This window comes from Cyprinus carpio, unplaced genomic scaffold (genome assembly GCF_018340385.1).
Source record: "Cyprinus carpio isolate SPL01 unplaced genomic scaffold, ASM1834038v1 S000006533, whole genome shotgun sequence".
Lineage (NCBI taxonomy): Eukaryota > Metazoa > Chordata > Actinopteri > Cypriniformes > Cyprinidae > Cyprinus > Cyprinus carpio.
The window spans coordinates 56391-80404 of record NW_024879198.1 but is presented as its reverse complement, the minus strand read 5'-3'; the positions used below and the strand labels follow the sequence as shown (position 1 = coordinate 80404).

The following is a 24014-nucleotide window of genomic DNA, read 5'->3' as shown; positions in this document are numbered from 1 at the left end:
TGAGTGAACTGTCCCTTTAAGATAAATAACATAAGATCAGTTCTGTGTGGTTATACTTGGGTCATTGGGCTGTTAATAAAATCTTCTGATATTCGCGATGCACTACTATAAAACTGCTGTGCAACCAAGATTTTAGTTTACCAATGTCATTGTAGAAATACCAAACTCACAAGTGTATGATAATATGGGGGTTATTAAAGTAAAGTGAAACCCTTATCTAGAATAAAAGCATGTGTCATTGTAGCAACCCTCTATAGACACCTTGTCAATTGAGTCACCATTTGTTAGTACATTTTTTTTTTTGTTTAATCTCCAGACTGAAATACTAGACTAAACTATATATATTATATATATATATATATATATATATAGTATATGCAAAGCTGTGCTATTTTACAAAAAAATGTTATATGTATATGTATGTATATAGAAATATTGGGTGGGTGTTCTTTTCAAAGGTCACTTGAGCTCCTCATCTATCTACCCTGTGTGTTTGGCTCCATACTTGATTGTGACCAACTGTTCTGATGGACGCGTCAGGTTCTGGCACTGTAGGGTGGATATGGGACTTATCAGTGCCACACCTCAAAGAGACACGTTATATCGGTGGGAGCACTGGAGACTCTTGAAAGAGGAAGAGGACAACGACAGTTCTGTGAGTGTTGCAGGTCGAACCCGTTGCCGTAAGCTGCTCCTACACTGGAAAGACTTGCTGTGTCGTTCAAACAGATTCTGCCTGAGAACGAAGGTGGCATGCTTCAGGACTTCTCCATGCTTGTATCGATCTACGAGTGTGAGTCGATAGGTGGCTCAGAGTGGGTCCTGGAGCAGACGATTCACCTTGATGATTTTAGCAAACCTGTGAAAACGCTAGATCCACGTGTTAGTGTTGATAGCAATTTGTTTGTCTATAGCAAGTCAGATTTGTTTATAACCAAAGACAGCCCCAATGTCAAAACACTTTGTGCACCTAGACTGGCTGTCTAAAGAAGATGGGTCGCACATCCTGACAGTCGGGGTTGGATCCTAACATCCTTATGTATGGAAGCATCTCAGGGGTTGTCACAGAGCAGACATCAGATAGTGAAGGATGGCATGGCAGTCACCCTGCCTCTAGGGGGCAGTATAAAGCAGGGGAATTTCGCTCTCGTTGGGTGATCTGCTGAGGTCCGTAAACCTTGTCTCTTCCGTGGACGGTACCCCATCCCTGCCGGTGTCCCTATCCCGGGGTGCGTGACGGCATCCTGGTGGAGTGGGCATGGATTGTGAGATGCATGTTTATGCACAGTGGAGGCGGGATGAGAAACCGGGCGACTCTGACGACAAACAACATCCTCATCCCCAGATGGCGTTGGAGGTCGCACGATGTATGTTTCAAATGAGGGCAGGCGCAGAGCGCGATCTAAGAGTGTCTTCGAGGGAAGTGCAAGGGAATTGAATGATGAGTTACGCACCCCCAGCAGTGATTCAAGATGGTGGTTTGTTTTGAGGCGGGCCCATTCATTGTCGCCCACTCTTCCGCAGTACCATCCAACACAGCTTCTAGAGCTTATGGACCTTGGAAGGGTACGTCGTGCCAAGGCCATTTTGGCACACCTGGTCAAGTGCATTGCTGGTGAAGTTGCAGTGGTAAGGGACGTAGAAGCAGGTGAGGGTGGTGCCAGGAGACACCTATCTCGAACCATCAGCGTGACGGGTAGCACGGCAAAAGACACTATTGTTGCTGGTCGAGATGGTGGGCGAGATTACCAGAAATCAATTCCATACCTCCTCTTCCGCTATATGCCCTGCTGTCTGCGGACCAGGACACCTCTTACAAGATGGGAGATGAAGTGGGAAAAGCTGGAAAAGGGGGCAGAACGTGAGACACAGAAACAAACAGAGGATCAGTATGCTGATCTGTTTCAGGTGCAGGCTGTCACAAACGACGATTTCATGAACTTTGCTGCAGAGAAACCAGAGAAGAAGTCTCGCGTGATTAACCTATCACAGTACGGCCCCACGTACTTTGGCCCTGAACACGCACAGGTGCTGTCTTCACATCTTATGCACTCCAGCCTGCCAGGTCTCACACCCCTTGAGCAGATGTTCCTTGTGGCTCTTGCCGATACTGTGGCGACCACTAGTGCAGAAGTAGCAGGACCCACAGATAAACAGTACACTGGTGAGTTTACTTCTCATGCAGACTTTAAAACTGGAATGTGTAATTTCTGCACCACTAGTGTCACCAAACGGAACTGCAAAAATATTTACTATTTTACAGGTTTCCCAAACACTTCCCCCATTTCTCATTGCTCAAACAAATAGATCTTGTCTCAAAGTCATGGTTGAGCCAATTTGTTTTTTTCTGGATGCTATATTTTGGCAAAATCATTCTGTAAAAATATTCTTTAATAAAATGTAATGAATAATCTAAAGCTTGTTTGTTAAAATGAGGAAAGAAAAACATTTTATTTAACTTGTTTTAGCATTTTTTTAAATGAGTTGCCTTTTTATTGCCTTTTATTATCTTTAGTACATTAGTACATATCAACATCTCACCCTTCCGACATACTGTCACAAGACATAGTCACATGATCAAAATGAATAGATGGAAAGGGCACAGAACAGAAAAAGACTAAGAGAAAAAGAATGATGCATTAAAGTGAACAAAAAGAGATTGGTAAGCTTAACCTATCTTTTGATTTTTCACTGTTAAGTCATGAAGTCATTTAAAATTTAACGTTGTTCCATGAGGAGGACCAAGTGATTAACCATAATATCAGTTCTTTTTTTTTTGATTATGTCTCAGATAATTGTCACTCAGAAAATAAAATTGTTGTGGGATGTTTGTAAAAGTGGCGTTCTGTTTACTTTCGAGAGAAACTGATGAGATTGTGTGCAGAGATGCAAACTATACCTTTCGCCGAAAGTCATCGTTTTGAATTCTAAATAGTTGCTACTTCATACGTCAGTACAAAAAAAAGTGCTGAACTTTGATTTTTAATGTTTTAATTATTATTATTATTTTTTTTTTTATTTTTTTTAAATAACACCTCTGCCATTTACTGGTTTTGTAGGAATGGTATGTCGTTTTATTTTTAAAAGTGGTTCCAACAGGTGGCAGAAATCTTCCACTTAAGCGTTGCACGTCCCATGCTTTATCTCTATGAATAAAAAAATAATATAAATAATAAATAATGAATAATAAATGAATTTTACATAGGCCTATATTGAAAAAATTGAGACAAATAAATAAAACATATTTTTAAAAAAGAATATGTACAGGGGGCAACACTGATCTCAGCAAATGTGCAGTTGCACCCCTGAATAAACATGAGTATCTTGTGAGTGTAATTTCTTGTATTGGCTAACTGTCTAGTACACTATGTCACTGGGGTTAGCAGAGTACATGATTTTTTTTTTTTTTTTTTATAACCTTGGTATTATTATTTATTGTCAACATTAAACATATCAGGCTTTATCCATGTTACCTATAGATCACATCTTTTTTATTTAGTCTCTTTAGTACTAAATTTTAACACAATGTCCAGTGCTTGCTAGCCAAAATGCAGGGAGAGGAGAAAAGGTTCAGGGACACGTAGGATAAATCATACAGTATGCAAGTGTTTATACCGTAGTTCTAATTCACCTAACATTATATTGCTGATGAAACATCAAAGTTCAATATTCAATTTTCCAGTAGAGGGAAGTTTTTAATTAGTCTCGATGTGCTGTTAAATGTTTAATTGGATCAGGTGTGATCAGAGTCATTAGAAGGTGATGCAGATTGCGGCCTGAATATGTTTCAGGATTCTGTGTGCTCTGAACATCATTAACACTCTTTTGATGACAGAGCCATATGTCCTGAGAGTGATGAGCATGCTTTTCGAAACTGATGCAGTGGAATTGCCTTGTAGAAAAAGAATCAGAAGTTTAAAATGAAACACCGTTTCTAGGGTTTATGGTGTAGTAAATATGTGTTTCTGCAGGTGGAGAGGCTCTAAGATGAGTGTGGCCTACGTTACCTGCTGGCCATGAGGTTACATTATACGTGTCTGCTGACATCCCCTGCCCCCACTCTACAGGATGCAGCTACTTCATCAGGGGTAACACACCACTCACTTGCTTTGACATACACACACATCACTATATTCATACTCTCAGTGGTACGTGGTTCCCTCAGATAAGGTGGTGCTAAAGCATTTCCAATGCCAGTAAAGGAACCTGGACCCAGCATTGAAGATGGATGTGGAGCAAATAACCTTTTATGGAACTTTATGATACAATTTAAAAGTGTTAAAAATTAATAAAAAAAAAAAAAAAATTCTACTCTCTATTAGGCTAACTTTGCTATATTGTTTGGGCATTACAAACTGTAGTTTGGGATATTTTGATTTAATGTTTAGAAATCACTCTGTGAAGAATGAAATGGTTACAGTGCGAGATTGTATAATATGTTAAACATTTATTTCATCTCAACATGTTAAAGCTATTTATGTTGACAGCCCTAAAAAACAACCACTTTGGGGTTTATTGTTGTCAAACAGGTTTCAATTCGGAAGTGTGTGTGTGTGTGTGTGTGTGTGTGTGTGTGTGTGTGTGTGTGTGTGTGTGTGTTGTGTGTGTGTGTGTGTGTGTGTTTGTGTGCGTGGGCTTGTGCTACTTTGTGGGGACCAAATGTTTCCCCCTTTGCACAAAAAAAAAAAAAAAATTAAAAATAGTAAAAAAAAAACATCTGAAAGTGTGTCAATGCACAATGTCCGTTATAAAAGTAATAGAAGTCTATGGATAATCCCCACAATTCACAGAAACCTAACGTGTGTGTGTGTTAATTTTCTTGCTTGCTTGCCCTGAGTGCTGCATTCATTTGTTGTTACAAAGGAGTGAAAGCCTCATGTATTTCTCTGGTCTTGGTGTGAATTGGCCTTTATACTGTGTTTGTGTGTCTAGGTGTGTCCACATGTCACTTTTGCATGGGCGTTCCATTCAGAAGCTGAGGAGGAGATGCTGAACCTGATTCCTGCCATGCAGAGAGGAGATCCGCAGTGGTCTGAGCTCAGGGCGGTGGGTGTCGGCTGGTGGATCAGAAACATTAACACACTGAGGCGGATTGTGGAGAAGGTGAGGCCACTCAAACATACTTACACACATAGCATTATTTACACAAAAGATGTTTGTGGATCAATATTCTTATAGAAACCATTGCTTCCCAATCCTGTTTCTGGAGGCCCCCCACCAACCATACATATTTTGTGTATCTCTCTCTGTCTGTCTTTTTTATATAATTTATGTTTTTTTTCTAATGTAATTTTTATAAAAGCAAATAGGTTACTAACCACTGCTATTAAACTAGTAGTGCTCATAAAAATTGTAGGAATATTATTGGCTAATAGAAATGTTCCAGAAACAACAAAGGAGAATTTCATTAACCACTGTTTAAATATTTTAGATTCCGGCCTTCAAAATATTCAAAGTCTAGAGATCTTTTTAATTTTCTGTTTCACTTTCACTCTCCATTAAATTAGATTTATTTCTAATTCATTACAATTTTACTTATGTGCAGTTCAGTTAATTTCAGTTAAGTTTAGTTTACATTTTATTCAGTTTCTAATCAGTTTCTAATCAGTTCAGTGTCTGCTCCACCTCAAGTTTAGCTTCAGTTCACTTTGATTTATTTCATTTCAGTTCACTTTACATTTCAGTTGACTTGAATTCAGTTGTTCATTGCATTTCTTTACATTTTCATTTTAGTTGAAATGTCATCCAATTTTGCTTCATTTTAGTTGTTTATTATTATTATGTAGTAGTAATATTTTTTTATTTAGTTTCATTTTAGATCTGTTTGGTCACATCAAGGACGATAACAATAATATAATTTTAAAAATCATTCTAAGCTATAACAATAACAACCCAGAATGATTGCGGGAATCACTTTCAGATCAATTTTATCTAGCTGATGAATGCTAAAAACACTGACAACCAACAACACAGTCCATCCTGCTTTTTAAAAGCTTGAGCATTTAAAGTGGCCATTTAGAATACCCAAACCTTCCATTAGTGTAGACGCTAATATAATTACAGTTATCTTATAGTTAACGTTCTTGGTGTAAACAGGTCTTTTGAGTACTATGCCAGTGGTGATATTATAGTTCACAAATTAAAACTAAATCTCTGCTTCTTTTTTTGCATTAGGTAGCCAAAGCAGCATTTTTTTCAGAGGCATAATGATCCCCTGGATGCGGCTCTCTTCTATCTGGCCATGAAGAAGAAGGCTGTTCTCTGGGGTCTCTTTAGGTGCTAAGAAACTTACTGACTCTTATTCATGGATAGTGTGTTACCTTCACATAGCTGCATCTCCTATGCAGTGTTCTGTTCCCGTGATGCTGTGGGTTCTTAAAATTTCCGTCTGTTTATTTATGTATTGATTTCTGTGTAGGTCTCAAAATAATGAGAAGATGACCCAGTTTTTTCAGCCATAACTTCAGTGAGGATCGCTGGAGGAAGGCGGCTTTAAAGAACGCCTTCTCTCTCCTGGGCAAACAGCGCTTTGAGCAGTCGGCTGCATTTTTTTCCTGCTTGCTGGCTCCCTGAAAGATGCCATTGTGGGTCTGCACTGTCCTATTTTAACTCTGCCGAAATTCATTCCCAGGAGAATATAGAAAGTGTGTGTTGTTGATGTCTTAGATGTGGAGTCTGCTTAGTTTGGTTAGGTTTGGTTGCGACGTCATAGAGCGTGTGGTCGTCTGTGAAGAGTGGAGTGTGATATAACAGCCCTGAGCAGTTCAGTTTAGTCAAAACATCACAGATAAACTCCCCTGATGGACGTATGACTGCTTTAGTTGTACCTTGGGCTGGATGTCTGACAGCACACAGTCAAAACACAGTGATAACACCACTCATGAGAGATTACGACAATAAATATGTTGTTAAAATGAGATGTGTGGTGCTATATTAGGAAAACAAATAGCTTTTGCTTCTGCTGTAGTCTATTTATTTTTAGTTTTAAAATAGACAAATGAAAAGTCATAATTGTGACTCAAAAAACTTATGGTCATATTTTACCCTAAATTCAAAAAAAAAAAAGGGGGAAATATATTTTGGCAAGAATATTAAGCGTATTATCAATTTTTAAAAAGTAAAATGTATTATATATATATATATATATATATATATATATATATATAATTTTTTTTTTTTTTTTACATTTCATGTTTTACAATCATATACTAGTATGTAATGTATCCACAAACCTTTTATATTTGTGTTTTTTTTTGTTAATAACTGTCACTTATTTAAACTATCAATGTATATTATAATTTTATGGTATTTATCTTATATTCCCACCTATACAGTGGGGTTTTAAAGTAAAAATATATTTATAGTATTTTCCCTATTATGGTAATGAGAATTTTGGGTTAACAAAGGTGATTAATTGTGATTAGGGATGGGTGATATTGGCCAAAAAAAATTGATAAAATTTCCATATTAGTCAATATCAATAATTATTTTAGTTTATTATTTTAGTTTAAAGGCAGATTTTTGACTGTATTGTTGTACACAGTGTTTCTACTGTTTGTCAGCGCTGTTTCATCTGGCTTTAAACTAGTTATCAATTATCGTTATAGTTTTATCGCCCAGCCCTAATTGTGATTAATGCAATTTTTACAATTCAATAAAGTGAAAATAAACTTGATATGATTGGTATATGTTCTTAATAAGGTCTGTCTCTCTGATAGGTTTGTCTGGAGAAAATGGAGGACATCCAGCTTGCGATGATTGTCGCTCGTCTTTACGAGGCTGATTACGAGAGTTCCTCCACCTGCCAGGGTATCCTATACGAGAAGGTTCTCGGCTGCAACAGAGATGGAAGTGGGTTCTCCTGTACCAAACTGCACCCTGACCCGTTCCTAAGAAGCATTGCGTACTGGATCATGAAGGACTACACCAGAGCCCTGGACACACTGCTGGAGCAGATTTACAAAGAGGATGATGAAAACCCTGGGTAACGAGTCACTGCGTTTACAGCAGCTGATTGACTGCCTTTAATAAAATGGCATTATGATAAATACTTAAAATGTTAATAATAATAATAATCGCAACATGCACCGCTTAGGAAAGACAACTAGTAATGTAACACCTTTTAACTACTGAGTAAATTTGTAACAAATTATTTTAACAACAGTGTTTGATACAGAACTTTTTTTTTTTTTTTTTTTCAGATGTTCTGGTGAAATCGTGTAATCCTGTCGTCTTTAGTTTCTATAACTACTTGCGTGCACACCCTCTGAGTTATTCGACGGCATTTTGCCCAGCCCGAAGCATCTTCGGTTGCAGCTGGTCTAACATCAGAACGCAACAGCGCAGACGAAATAAACCTTATAGAGCGGAAACTCTTCTTCACCACCGCTAACGCTCACTTTAAGGTGGGCTGCCCACTCCTGGCCCTTGAGGTCTTATCCAAAAATCCCTAAAGTCACTAAGAAAGCATCTTCTCTGAGTAAGGGCTCTTCTGTGGCCAACGTCAGTGGTGCCCAGCCCCAGGGAGAATGGAGGAAAGGCTTCAGATCTCGACTGGGGAGCTCCTGCCGTCCCCAGCCAGGCCTTGGGAGCAGACTCCTCCACCATACTGGACTGGAGTCAACCGATGGTTAAAATTGAAGATGAGGGTCTACAGTTGGACTGGGGTGATGATAGGGAAGAAGATGAGGATGAAGAGGGTGGGCTGACAATGAAGAAAACGGAGGTGGAGGATGAGGAGGCTAAAAAAAGCCATCCAAATCAGCAGCCCTGCAGCATGAAGACTCAACGGGCGAGTCTGGGGTGGACGTGATCGCCGAACAGCTGAAGTTCCGAGCCTGTTTTGAAGATCCTCATGACGGAGCTGCGGACGCTGGCAACAGGATATGAGGTGGATGGTGGCAAGCTACGATTTCAGCTCTACAACTGGCTGGAGAAAGAAATCGAGGGCCACGCACCACATCTGCAAACTATAAGGTTGGTGCTCACCATCTCATTGCAAGATTTCAATCTCAGAATGAACCATGATTTGGATTTTGATATACCCCAAAAAAAACAATTTTCAGAAAAGAACCACTATATCCCACGAGATGGTCTATCTTGATATTGTCAGTGATCAATGAGTAGTGTATCTTAATATTAAAAATATACAAGGAATGAAAAAGTCACATTGTATATTTTCTAAATTACTGTTAGATCTTTTTGTGAATGATGTTTTCATATATATATATATATATATATATATATATATATATATATTATATGAATGATATTTTGTGAATGATGTTTCATACATTTAAAGAATGTAAAATACCATACAGAGAATTATGTTGTGAGCGATTCGATTTAAATGGACAGTTCAAAAGAACTGAATCATTAGATAAATTGAACTGCTAAAGTTTAAACTCTGAGACACAATTAAAATCTTAGTGTTAGTGTAACGAAAGTCTAGGATACTGAATTGCTTAGAAGTACATTAAAATGATTGCAAAATGCAGGTTGTTGATTAATTTTATATTTCCAACAACATATTTTTCAATACTTAATAAACATTAAATATATTCTGATATGTCAGTTTGAAGGAAAAAGCAGCTGCAGGTCAGCTGGAGAAGTGGGGTGAAGATGGATCTCTGGACCTGGGGAAGACTCACAAATCCGGGGGTGAAGCAGGTGCGTATGAACGTCATCAGATGGAGCGACGGCGTTTGCAGGCCAAGCAGCTGCATGCAGAGAGGAGGAAAGCCTGGCTGAGAGAGAATCAGGCTCTGCTCAGAGTCTTCCTCAGTTACTGCAGTCTACACGGAGCCAAGGGTGGAGGAGTGACGTCTGTCAGGATGGAGCTACTCTTCCTGCTGCAGGAATCTCAGCAAGTGTGTCCTCACATGATGGTTCAACATGTTGATTGATTTTATATTGTGGTTGGTTTGTAGAGTGTGTTCTCATGTTTATTTGTTGGTTGGGTGTCCTCAGGAAATGACAGTGAAGCAGCTTCAGTCGCCACTCCCCCTCCCCACCACTCTGCCTCTGCTGTCAGCCGCATCGCCCCCACCAAGACTGTCATCGCCAACCCTGTCCTGCATCTCAGAAACCACATACATGATATCCTCTACACCATTGTACAGATGGAGGCTCCACCTCACCCAGACATACGGATGACCGGGTGACTCCCTCACTAATAGAAAGATTGTATAAAGACTCTGTGTGTGTATGCTTCTGCTAATATGTGCATGTGTATTTCAGGTGGAATGCTTTACACACACTCGCTGCTTCTCTATCAGCCTGTATCTACCAGTCGCTATGTGACAGCCACAGCTACAGGTACAAACATCCCCCAACTGATAAATTACACTGATTGGTCACCTTAAAATCAGGGTCGTACAAGATGCTTAAAGTGCTTGAAGTACTTGAATTTGACTTGTTGAAATTTAAGTCCTGGAAACCTTTGAAAACAGACATATTTTTGAGAAGGTACTTGAAAAGTACTTGGATTTTTAAAGGGCAGTATATATGAAATAAGTGTTATTTTTTTCCCTCTATCTTTTTACGCAAAATTAACAATCTTTTTGCCCAAAATTACACAATGCAGGGCATCTGATATAAATACAGAGCCGTTTTTCGCCGGGCTTTTAGATTCGCGATATACTCCTTGAGGTGAAAAGCGGTCTCGCGCGATATTAGTATAAGCTGTGTTTGTGGTAAAACTTTTGATAGTGCTTGCATTATATTGTTTGGTCTTTTATTGCATGTGCTGTTCATTTGGGTTTCATTTGGGAACGCATATAAAGTCTGATGCGTTTTGTGTTGCACTGTTATCGTTTACAAGCGTGGAGGTGCGTCTCCATCTCAGCTGCTCAGCACAAACTCTTCCTCTGCATATACTGTGAGTTTGTGTTGCTTAGCACTTCATCTCGGAAAACCTGTTATCTCACTAGATTTGTAATGTAAATCATTTCTAAAACCTATGCAAACCAGGAGAATTCATCAGCATATTTATAAGTATGCGATTTGTTGTACACAGCGATTCAAACCCTCGCTCTGAGTGTGCATGTGGCCAAATATTAAAATTACATGGGATTTAAAATGTCCTTGAATCAAGCTGTAAAGTGAAGCATGGCCAGGCCGTTGGCGCCCCTTTGCAGGTATTTGTTATAATACATAATAAACTTAATCTGGTTATGTTCATATTTTGTGTAGGCATATTTACATTATGTAGGCCTATTTTATCAGGCTTGTTCAACAAAACCATTACTTGGTTTTGATCCTTTATTTTGAACCAATTTATTTATTACCTCATGTTAGTTTTATATATAAATAGTCATGATTTTAAATAGTTTTTTCACTTGGGTCTATTTGGTATTACTAAAAAATATCAGATTACTCAATTGTCAAAATAATGAGTAAATTACTTGATACCAAAACAATTATTAGTCAGCCCTAGATTAGTTAAAATATTTCAAAATACAACTGCATTGTTTTGATTTGTGTGATTAAAAGACAAATATTTTGTAATAAATAAATAAAAAATCTGAAAAAAATAGTATTAAAACTAATTAAAAAATTTAAAAATCATTCTAGTGAATCAAGTATCTGTATATCTCCTGAGCTTAGTGTATTGTCACACATCCTAGTGTTGATAAGTGGGATGTGATAGCTCATAATTTCCCAAGTGTGTGATACAGCTTTCATTCTTCAGATCAATCATATTAATGAAAAAAAAAATCAGTTTGAATAAGGAGAGCGATAACTTTGACATGGAATATCCTTTCAAATGTTAAAGTTGCCACAGTCATTGCATGCTTTTGTGCTGCACTTTATTCGTGCCATTTAGTTTTATTAGTTTATTTAGAATTTGAAATAATAAAATAGTTTTGATAAGTAAGATCTCTGATTTTAGTCCTTGAAAACCACAAAAAAGTAGTGCTTAACCTCTGGAGTCGATTACACGCGTATACGCGTTTTGGGGGTATTTCTCCTGATAACCCCGAAAAGAACTTAAATACACTTTCAGTTTTGATCGTACAGATAAGAGCAATACATCAATCGAATCTGTAAAGGGTCTACTTTTTTGTGTATACAGACATAATAACAACAAAACATTGTGCACTTATAAAATAAAGATAACAAACAAGGAGTGCTGTCTGCGGCCTTTGTCTGCGCTGATCTTCAGATACAAATGCGTCATTAAAATGACTGTAACTCAGTGAATACTCAACACAGAGACAGTGAGAGAGATATATATAGAAAGCCTGACATGTCTACTTTTAAACTAAAACAAGTGCTGCTGAAAACAATACTTTTAAACTAATTCTATTCTTTATCAAAACAACGCGATGTCGTGTTTTTCACGGCTGCCTTCATTATCTTCTAATGCGACCACGCCCCCGCGCCGAGCCGCGCGTTTTGAGATTCAAATGTTTCACTGAAGCGTCCGCGGCTTTTGACTACGCCCACACAACCAGAAGACAACGCAGCCGAGACTGTTCTTTCACAGTTTTTATTATTTTACTGTTTTTCTTCCGGCGATATATGAATAAGACATAATTCACCCCAAAAAGATGTGATTGTGGTTGATGAGTTTGAGATTGGGTTGGATTTCCTCAGAAAAAAGAATGAATCACTATTATTCACAGAGTTCATAAACAGGAGTAATCCTCTTTTTATTTATTTATATCTTGTACTAGTTTTCACCTAACGTGTAAAACATTTTACTGTTTAGACTTTTTCCAAAGACTTTTTTCCAAACTATAATTCCTGACTAAATGTCGATAATCAAGTGAAATATTATGAAGTTTCAATAACAATATACACTACTATACCATTCAAAAAGCTTGATGTAAATAATATAAATTCAACAATAAATTTTAACTGTCAACGAAATGTAACAATCATTGCTGTTCTTTCAATTTATCCACCCTAAAAAAACTAGAAAAAAAATATTCTCAGCTTCTTTTCAACATTAATAATAATAATAATAATAATAATAATAATACTACATGATAATAATAACATAAATGTTTTTTTGTAAAGAAAAAATAAGATTGTTAAAAGGTTTCTGAAGGATTGTGTGTACTGGAGTAATGATGCCAAAAATTCAGTTTGAAAGTCAGCTTTTGATTTTTTCCTAATAAACTGTTTAAACTGCACTCATCAAGTGAATATTAAATTATGTTTGTGGGATAATTTAAATATATTCATAACTAAACTACAAACATAAAATTATATACATGTTATTTTGTCCCTCACCATTCTTTCCTCTGTTAACTCATCCCTCTCAGTGACACAGCTGACTGAATGGGCTCATGTTATGCATCTCTTATGCAGGCCTTTGTCCTTCCTCAGGTGTGAATTCATGATAGTTTTACGCCTAACTCGCATATGACTTTTACCAACAAAGTTGTCTTAGCAAAATTTAAATCAATATATTGTTTTTCTGTAAGTGAGTAAACAAGATAGATTTTCCACATCATTGTAAAAAACAAAAAATTCTAGTGCTACAAGCTCCCAGTTTCTTCAAAAAAGCCATTCCTGAGGCCCCCCACTTCAATTCTTTATGTTGTTTTTATTGCCTTTTTCAAGTGATTTTAACATTTTTAGTTTTTCACTAACGACCACTCATAACATTTTTTTTCCTCAAAACACAATCATGGTACATACATGCTGCGTCACATATTTATATAGCCTAGTTTGTGCTGATTACAGTGAGATTAGACCTTTAGCCATTTAGATATTTAGAAGAAACTGACAAAAGCATCAAATGTCAGGGCACTGACAAACGTTCTCCCCAGGCCCCCCAAGAAATACCCTTAGGACTCCAGATGGGTTAAAAGTCCGTGAAAGGTCCTGAATTTTCATTTTGCAGTTTTCGGACAAACCCTTGTTAAATGCTGCTAAAGATGTTGTAGCTGCTTAGGGATTTTCTGACGTATTCTGAATGGCATAAGACCATTTCTTGTAACTCCATACACACAGCCACTGACTTATCTGTATGCCTTCCTTCTTGTGTGTGTTCAGCATTCATCAGAGGCCAATCGTTCACAGGATGGTGTAATCATGGGCTGTTTAAACTGAGCGGAACAGGCGTAGACTTCGCATGAGAGCATTGAGGAACATGCAACCCACCCACCTCCTGCCCCTGCACAGTGGCCCGGTTAACACACATCAATTTTACTCCAGCCGAACACATGCAGAGAATAGCACATTCTACTCCGTTCTGCACTGACTCCATTCTGTATGGAGAGGAAGCACCTCTGATTTACCCTATTTCCCTATTTGGTCCTTATTAATAAGTTCTGTTTGTCAGACTGATGGTGAAAAACAATTATTAACCCAATAATCTCAATGCAAACTCTCATTATATCTGATTGCATGGTGGGTAGACAATGATCATCTTTTGAATAACAAAACAACAAAAAAAGATTAAACCACTAATATTCGTTTTTCATTGTGAAGTTAAAATAGATCTGGGGATGGGTGGTGGATGGTAAATAATGAGTTGGTGTGTTTGACAGACAATAGATGATGGATGCTCGAATAGATGACAGAGAATGGATAGGTAGATGGATGGACAGACAGATAAATAGAAGAGAGATCGGATGGATGAATGGGTAGATGATGGATGGATGGATGGATGGACAAATGGGTGGAGAGACCGATGGATTAGAGAATGAACTGACAGAAGATATGTTGGATTGATGGATGGAGAGATTGATAGTGGAGAAAATTAATTTATAGAAGATATGATTGATGAACAGATTAATGGATAGATGTATGTATGGATGGATGAACAGATAGATGGAGGTGAGAGTGGATGGATTGATGGAGGGGCAAACACATGAAGGATGCACTGGATGGACAGATCATTGGATGGCCAGATGAATGAATGAACAGATAGGTGGAGGCGATAGATTGATTGACGGAAGATGGATGTATAGAAGAATCCAAGAACAACTGGATACAGGTTATATGGCTGGATAGGCGGAAAGATGTAACTTTTTTTTCCTTTTACGCATCACTGGCTCATTGTGTATGTTTTCTTCCTCTCACAGGTGTGTCGTCTCTGATCAGTCTGCTGGCGTGTGCTCAGGGTGATGATCACATTCGTCTGAATGTCATGTTGTGTGAGGCAGTGGTGGCTGTTTATCTCAGTCTGCTGATTCATGGTCTTGGAACACACTCTGGAAACGAGCTCTTCCGACTGGCCGCTCATCCCCTCAACAACCGCATGTGGGCCGCTGTGTTTGGGGGAGGAGCCAAACTTATTGTCAAACCCAAGCGGCCACCTGAAATCACTCCAGGTGAGTCTTTTGCTACCTTCTGTTTGTTGGCGTGCTGTCAAATCTGTAAAGAATGTCATATGTACTTAACACACAGCTTTTTGTCAGAAGTTCAGTAGCATTTTTTAAATGTACGTAAGTTTAAAAGTTTTACAGCTTTTGGATTTAGTCAAATTGCTCCAGTTAATTTTTTTAAGCGTCGCGAAAACAATTATTAGGTCCTGCGGTACATAATCCGGTTTTATACTGTTAGCTGCTCTCAAGGCAGCAGGGGTCTGAGGGGGGTCAGAAGGGATGTAAAGGTCAGAGATACTGACCCACCCGACTTTCCCTGATGGTCAATCAAGAACATACTCCAGGGTGAGGCTGCTAAACCTGCCAAGCTTGAGCCGTGGGGAAACTGCACAGCCGCAAGAGCTGTGAGTAAAAACTAAAGAGTACTTCACTCCACAGAGGAACAGGAAATGGAATTCGGAATGATGAAGACTTCCAGTGTTGTATCGAATTAGCACATGAGTCCGGTAGAGTTCGAATATATTTAAGTAACATTTTTACAGTTGGAAAATTAAGCAAAAGAAATTTAAAGTACAACAAATTATAAAATATTACCATTTTATAATACGGGGCCGTTGAATGCTCCGGAATCTGATTGGCTGTGAGCGTTCTGAGGTGTGCAATTATTTTCACAGGAAACACCACGGTAGAACATAGTTCCAGGCATTTCTCTTGACCCTTATTACGTGATTCCCGCATCACTTTGTATAGTAAAACTGTACAATAGTAAAGAATAACAAAAACAACAACATGACCAAAAGATTTTCGAAAGTAAATAGACATGGCCATTTCTCCGCTGGCGAGATAACAACAAGTAGCTGATTCGAGGGCAACTGCTGCAAGAACACTGTTGAAAGCGCTACAGAGAGGTAGAGCCTAATTCACACAAGCTCTACTTTCTCCTCTTTCTTTCTCTTTCTCTGTGTGTCTCTGCCTCTCTCGCTCTCTTTCTAATAGCTTCATTAATAACTGCATTAGAATGCTATCAATGGCTCCACTTCGCATCGTGGCCGCATCACCACCTCGGGTGTGCATTATTTTGCTTATAATTCAACGGCCCGTCATCAATTATTCCTTACATATTTCATTAATAACTGCATTATGTTAACTACTTTACTTAACATTAACTAAGATTAATAAATGCTTTAGAATATTCATTGTTAGTTCATGTTAATTTCAACATTTACTAATACAGTGTTTCCACTACATTCATTCTACATGTTTCATTCTATAGATAGATAAATTCAAGCAAATTCTGCAAACTTACTTAAATCAGAATTTAGTGCAAGTAACAATACCAACTTAAAAATGCTTGAGGTAAATGAGATGAGACGAGTGACGTGCTTAGTGATTGGCTATGTAGGACCTATATTGGGACATTCAGAAACAAAGCAATTGACTGCCTTTATGAATGGTTCACTGAATCATTGATTCACTCGATTCATTTAAAAACGTGGATTCATTAATAAAACACTTCTGTGTGTTGATATGAGATGAACAACAGTTCTCCTAGGGCTTTATTTTCTTTGGTAAAATTACTGACAATGTGTCTTAAATGTAATAATTCACACCCTTACCTTCATCTTTATTTTTATCTAAAATCTTTTGTTACCTTCTTCTACCGCTCAGGTACTGTCAAAACAACCCATTTCAGGAGCTGCCCACCTCAACCCCCCCTCCCCCATAATTCGCACCCTGATTATCGATACGTACTTATATATAGGCTATATATGGCTGCTGTGTGTCATGACAAGCACCCCCGCTTTTCCTCTGCCCAAATCACCCCCACCCCCTTCACTCGTGCCCCTTTAAAAATAATGAGTGCATGACGCTCCTAGATAAGACTACATCATTTGGAACTGCAAAGGGTCTACTTTTATTTGTGTGCACTCACAATATCAACAAAACGTGCTTTTGTAAAATAAAGAAAACAAAAAGGGTGCGCTTTTTGCTGTCTCATTCTCCATGAACAGAAGCGCTTCACAAAAATGAACCGAAACTCAGTGAATACTTGCCTCACAGTCTAAAAAAAGCTTTTAATTACTACTTTAAAACGTATAAAATTCTGATCGAAAACAAAAACTCTTTCATTATGTCATCCGTAAGGATGCATTTCTCTCTAAATGGCAGTCAAATGACGAGATGACGAGACCGTATTTCCATGGGAAATAGTACTGCTACCACAGCTGGAAAAAATCCTAAAGGAAACACTGTATATTATTCAAATCAAAAATTTTAGCATTGTATCATTTAAAATATCTAAGCTAAGATGACCTACCAATAAACAGTTGTATTTTAATTAGCTAAAATTAACTAACAATGAACCTTATTAGTGTTACCCATGTATTCTAGATGGCAGGGCCTATGTGTCATTGCCTGTTCATGTGTGGAGAGGTGCTGCGTGCATTTGCGGTGATGCTTGTTACATTTCATTATTTGTTACTTCATCTGTCTGCGTTTTCATCCAGCCTTTTTGTGTTTGTTTGCATATTTTACTTTTGTGTCTCGTTTTTATCTCATCATCTCATGTGTGTTTGTGTGTATGTGTGTGACCATCACAGCCAATTTGGAGTCAAGCAGGCAGACAGAGTTCCAGTCTGAGAATACACCAGGTACACACACTCCCTTCACTTGCCTCTCTGTTCAGCATTTTATTAAAAACTAGTCTAGATGTAGGTGCATGTCTGTGTGTGTGTGTGTGTGTGTGTGTGTGTGTGTGTGTGTGTGTGAGAGAGAGAGAGAGAGAGTCAGCCAACCTCCCCTCTGCTTGTAGAGATGAGGTGAGTGCCTCAGGCTCAGGTGCACACCAGCTGTCTAAGGTCAACATGCAGAAAGTTTGTTCTGTTGTCTTTCTGTCTGAACTTATGAGACCTTTGTAGTGAAACTAGTTTGATTATAATCTGTTTACTGATGTTTTACCTCTTATTTTACCTCTCTATGTTTTTAACTCTTTCAGTTAGTTGCCAACATTTAGTTTATTTTCTAATTTAAGTTTTTCATCTAATATTTATTTTATTTCATTTTTTATTTCAATTACCCTTCCTTCCTTCTTAACAGAGAAATGTTGTTAAACCTTGACTATTACCCTATTAATTTTATGTAAATCCAAAATCTAGTATTTCCAAACTGGTAAGTGCTTCTGATGTCACATAAAAGCACCACATTATTAAAACAGTGTAAAACAACCCAGTGATTAAGATTTTGTTTTCATACTTGTCGGCGCTTGGCATTTTGTCAAGGTGTTGTCTGGCAGCACTCAAAGAGAAGATCCTTTGATCAACAAAGTAAATTCATCTGTCTGTTTCCCTGGCAGCTCTTTGTTTCAAAATACCCATCTCTGCCTCACGCACATATAGAATTTATATATTTTTAGTTCTATATTTTATTTTTGAACATGACTTCTGAAAGATGATGTTTTGAGGAGATTCTTCTCTTTAGATTTGTCCTCCTTTACATTTGAGATAAACATTCCAACTATTCAAAACGTGCTTTAAATGCAAATGAGACGCCCTTCAGCTCAAAAGAAAACACAGAGATAGAGAGAGACTCTTCATACACCAAACCACATATACCATATACCACTTGTGACATTTAAAAACAAGTAATATTTTATAAAATAACACAACTTATTTTGTTAATTATTATTATAATTATTATTATTATTATTATTATTATTATATTATATAATTATTATTAATTGTTATTAAGCATGTTATTGTATTTGTTATTTAGTTGTCGGGAATGAACTGAAACAGGATAATGGGGAAGGTTTGTGTTCTTGACAGTGTGCTGTGGCGTGTGTATGTGTGTGAGCAGTTTGATATCATGCCCTACTCTCTGTAAGTTCACAGGGACCCTCTCAACTTTATTACTCATGAACCAGCTGCACGACCTGCTGTGAAGCTCAATCAAATGATCAACCACCTGTTTATAGTAGATGTGTTTAATCATGGTCACCTGCTCTTATTTTAGTGTGTGTTAAAACAGGATTCTTTTCACAATTTCTCTAACTTCTGCTCTGTCGGTTTATTGGCATGACTTTTTTCAACGTTTTTAAAATACTTTACCTCTCTGGCTGTGTTTGAAATAGAGCAGTAACTTACTGCTTACTACATACTATGCAGTTTATACTAGCTGCTAGAAGTCAGCAAATGGCGGCCACCTATCATTTTGAAAATAAAAATGTATAATTAAGCATTTTTAATCAAATTTTGTCAAGAAAGATATTGCCGTGAAAAGTTGCAGCAGAGATTGCTTCAGATTTATGTTTGAAAACTGGAAACGGTCGAATTGAGTGTATAGCATTGTTGGATTCAGTATTCTGCGCAGTGCACATACTGCATACTATATTTTTTCCCCTGAAGTAGCAGCTAGTATGCCATTCCAAACATAGCTCTTTTTATTTTTACTTGATATATAAGTATTGTACATGTCTCTCACTCTCTGTTTCTCTCTCTCCTCCAGCATTACCTCCCCCAACCCCTCCCGCTGAGGATGTGGACCGACAGCGGCGCAGGTTTAACATGCGCATGCTTGTTCCTGGACGTCCCGTTAAAGAGACTCCTGCCACACCTCCGCCCATCCCTGTAGAACGGCCCACCTATAAGGAGAAATTCATTCCACCAGAGCTCAGCATGTGGGATTACTTTGTGGCCAAAGTAAGACTGCGTCTACTGCTTATTTACACAGGATAAACTGATTTAGAAAAAAAATATGCACTGTATATACAAAAACATAAGCTATTTTTTGTTCTAAGTACACATCCATCACATTTTCATCAGTTTATGAACCTGAAAAGCCATTATCAGAGTGTCTGTCTCATTGCTCACTGTCTGTGTGAATGTGTTTGTGTTTTCTCCAGCCTTTCCTTCCTCTCTCTGACAGCGGGGCACTGTGTGATTCAGATGAGAGCGGTGGTAGTGACAATGAGGATGATGATGATGCCTTCCTCTCAGACACACGGATGACCGAACACTCCGAACCAAACTCCTACAGGTGAGATTATAGCCATCAAAAAAAGTTCAGAAGGATTGTTACAGAATCAGTAAAACTAATATAAGGAACATTTAGTGTGATGCATTTGTAAACTGAAATAAAAATCAAGTGCCATACAATACAAAAATTAAAGTTAAAGAAAACTTCATGCAAACTTCCATTCTTGAAAATGTATGTAAGTTGTTTGTGAAGACATTATGTATATTGCTGTATTTATCATTATGGATTTTATTAACGATTTGTACAGGAATGCATTCTGCTTGTATTTCATGAATGGGGTTATTTTTAAACTTGTTATTTTCATGAATGGGGTAAAGAAATCTTGCTGCTGAAACTACCTTTTAAAATTATATTAAAATGAACTAAAGTTATTTTGGTGTTTAGTGAATGACATTGCTCCTGTGTGCACCAGAATGCATGTGTTTAGTGTATCATATAAGTGTGTGGACTGAAGGATGTTTGTGTGTGTTTGTGTCTTCGCAGTTGGTCTCTGATCCGCCTAGTGATGGTCAAACTTGCCCTGCACAATGTCAAGACATTCCTGCCCCTGACAGGACTGGATTTCACAGGTGCATGAGTAGAAGAAATGTACTCTTAACATGCTCAGACTTCTTAGAGTAAACTGAATAATTTCACTTCCATTTCCTGTGCATCTTTGTGTTGTCTTAGAGTTGCCAGTGACGCCCCCCTGGCCAATGCTGTGCTGAAGACACTGGAAAACTGGGAACAGATTCTCTTAAATGAAATGTTCTTACATTCCCAAACTACATCAACACCTACCCCAGACCTGGAGTGCAGGGGAGGGACCAGCTATACCTGACACAAAGCCATGCTAGAGCCAGATAACACACCACCAAGTGAGTATTTGATTCGGATGCCCCACTAAACCAAAGACTTACTGAATCTTTAAAGAATTATGTATATGTGTATACATGTGTTTTTTTGTTTTTGTTTTTTTCAGGTCGAAGCACCGTTTCTCCTTCCCTGCTCGCCGTCTGTGGCATTTTCTGGTCAAACAGGAGGTGCTCCAGGAGACTTTGATTCGATACATCTTCACAAAGAAAAGGAGAGAAGGGAGGTAACTACAAAAATACAGGGGTGGGACCCGGGACCCGACAGAATAATGGGGGCGCGAGAGATTTAAAAAGGCAGCAGGACCAGTCATGAGTCATGTGACCACCCCAGCACGTTTACGTCGATTCACTGCCCATTCAAAATACTCTCATGGACTCATGAGATTCATTAAGTGGAACTTGAGAACTCGGCGGAGTATTAGTCGTCCCAGGTACTTTTCGCCGACTATGTTTTGAATACTTCACCACAATATAGGAACGTATGTGATTTAAGATGCAGTCTAAAGCCCTATTCAGACGGGACTAGTTTTCCAGGGGGTCATAGAGCAATTTGTGTTTTACAGATAGGGTCTGTAGCGAGTTTTAATTCACCGTTCAACTTGTTCAATCTGTGTGTTTTTTGTTGTTGTTTTTTTTTCACACACCTCTGTAATAATTCCAGAGAAAAGATCCATGTTTTTTTGGCAAATTCGGAACCTGTGAGAAATGAATCCCATCCAAATATGAATGTCTGATTGCAAAGAATTGTTTTTATTTTATTTTTGTTTCTTGTTGTTTTGGCAACTTAAAATACCATAGACCACTCTTACTACTGTTGCCATTTTTATTTTTTTAAACGCGTTGCGCACTCCCGGCAAGAAATAAAAAAAGAAAATAAAAAATCAAGAGCCAAATCCGTAAACCTGTTAAGTCTTGGTTCTGTAATTCAGCGCAGGTAAGATTGCTCATCTTCACTTCTCACTCATAATGTTTACATACATATATGTACCTTCAGTGAAGGCATTGAATAGGCGGAAGCCTAACTGGAGCAAGAAAGCTGTGGAGAAATGTAGAAGATGGGAAATGAACGGCGTGGAACCGGAAGGATTGTTGCCTGAATAAAATTACTCTAAAAAGAATGTTGTTTTTTATAGAAGTGAATGGGTAACTAAAGTTGAACTTCCTAAGAGAATCGCTGGTTTTTGAAACAAGCATTTTTTTTTTTTTTTTTTGTTTTTTTTATCACATAAATATAGAACTTTTGTAAGTAGCCATCTTAATATGTTGTAGGGTTAAGGTAATGGACACAGGACGCCTGGAGGGAATTGTGCTGTTATCTCAAGACCATCTCTCTCCTGTTCGAGCTCCAAATGAGATTCCTTTTGGGTTTTTTCTATATGATTTAATTTGTTTTTCTCCATCTTGTTTGGGTCACTGTGCATGTGTTTTGTGCTGTGCCCCATGTGGGTTTGTTACTGTATGTGTGTGTGCGTGGTGTGTATTGGGTAGTCTTTAGAGGATTTCATGTGGACCGCCCTATACAAAACTACGTTACTGGAGCTCGAAAAAAAAAACCATACAATGTACTGCGACCCAGAATTTGGGACTCGTCTGCTCTTGGTGAAACCCTCTCCAAAGCTTTGGCTTCTGACCTCTGTTAACCTGTATGACCTCACACCACATTATACACACCACAAGTCATGTTTCTTTCTCACATCCCCTAAACTCATCTGGTCTCGGCCGCTCTTCCTCACAACCGCCATGCGGTCTCCGTTATACGCAATCCAGACCCAAGGGATATTCTGCTTCTGACACCAGTTTGAAGATCAAGTAACAACTCGTGATTGAATTCACTGTTTTGCCTCTGATGATGGTTTGTATATGCGTCTCAACTGCATGTTTAGCAAACTTCTTGCTATTGCTCGCTGTGTGTGTGTGTGGATTGTGTTGGGGCTGATTATTTTAAAATACAGCGTGCAGCTTAACACCACTATACGAGCGTGTATTTGTTTAGGTGTGTTGGGTTCCAGGTGGAGGACTGATTTATGGGTATCCAGCCGAGGCAAAGCGAAAATCATCCACTAAAGAATCCGATTATCATATGGCATGTGCCATTTAACAGAGGTACTGTATCTGTAGTTCTATTACAGAGAGAGCTGGCGGCTGTTCAATTGGCCTTTCAAGTCCAGTTTTTCAAGTCCAATTCACTTATACTTCAACTCTGTAGCCTTTTATAGTTTTAACCTCCGATCAATTTAAACTCAAAATCAATATCGCGCTCCATCGTGTTATTAATCAAGGTAAATTGAAGGATGTTTGTGGAGTGAGGGGAACTGAAGTACATATTATTTTCCTGTGTTTTAAAGTTATTTCTGAATGTATTGTTAAAATGCAACTTATAATACACAAATGTGACTTTTTTTTTCTGTCAACAATGCTATTTGAATTATTTCTACATTCAGCAGTAAACTTATTTCAAAAGAGGAATAAGTGTTTTAATGTCCCATTTAATTTGTGTTTGTTTTTTTCTCTCAGGCTAACACTAATGAAATAGTGCTGGCGTCCACTCATGATGTCCAGGAAGTGGACGTGTCCACGTTGCTCGCAGCTCAGCCTTACACCTGGATCGGAGAGGACTTTGACAAGGAGTCTCGCAGGTTTGTCACCTGTCTGTGTGTGTTTGAATCATTCAGCTCACAGATTTGAAGGGACTGCATTGAACATCTTGTTTTCTCTGTGTAGTTCTGATGATGTGGATTACCGCTCGTCACACACCAACATCGCCCAGGCCAGTGCTAGTCCCTTTGCCCCCCAACAAATGGCAGCATCATCCTCCATGCCATGGCTGGGCAGCGGACAG

General features: G+C 38.3%; 1 pseudogene; it reads left to right on the top strand.

The window, feature by feature from the left end:
- Positions 1 to 24014, top strand: part of LOC122143929 — a 68375-nt pseudogene that overhangs the window by 13351 nt on the left and 31010 nt on the right.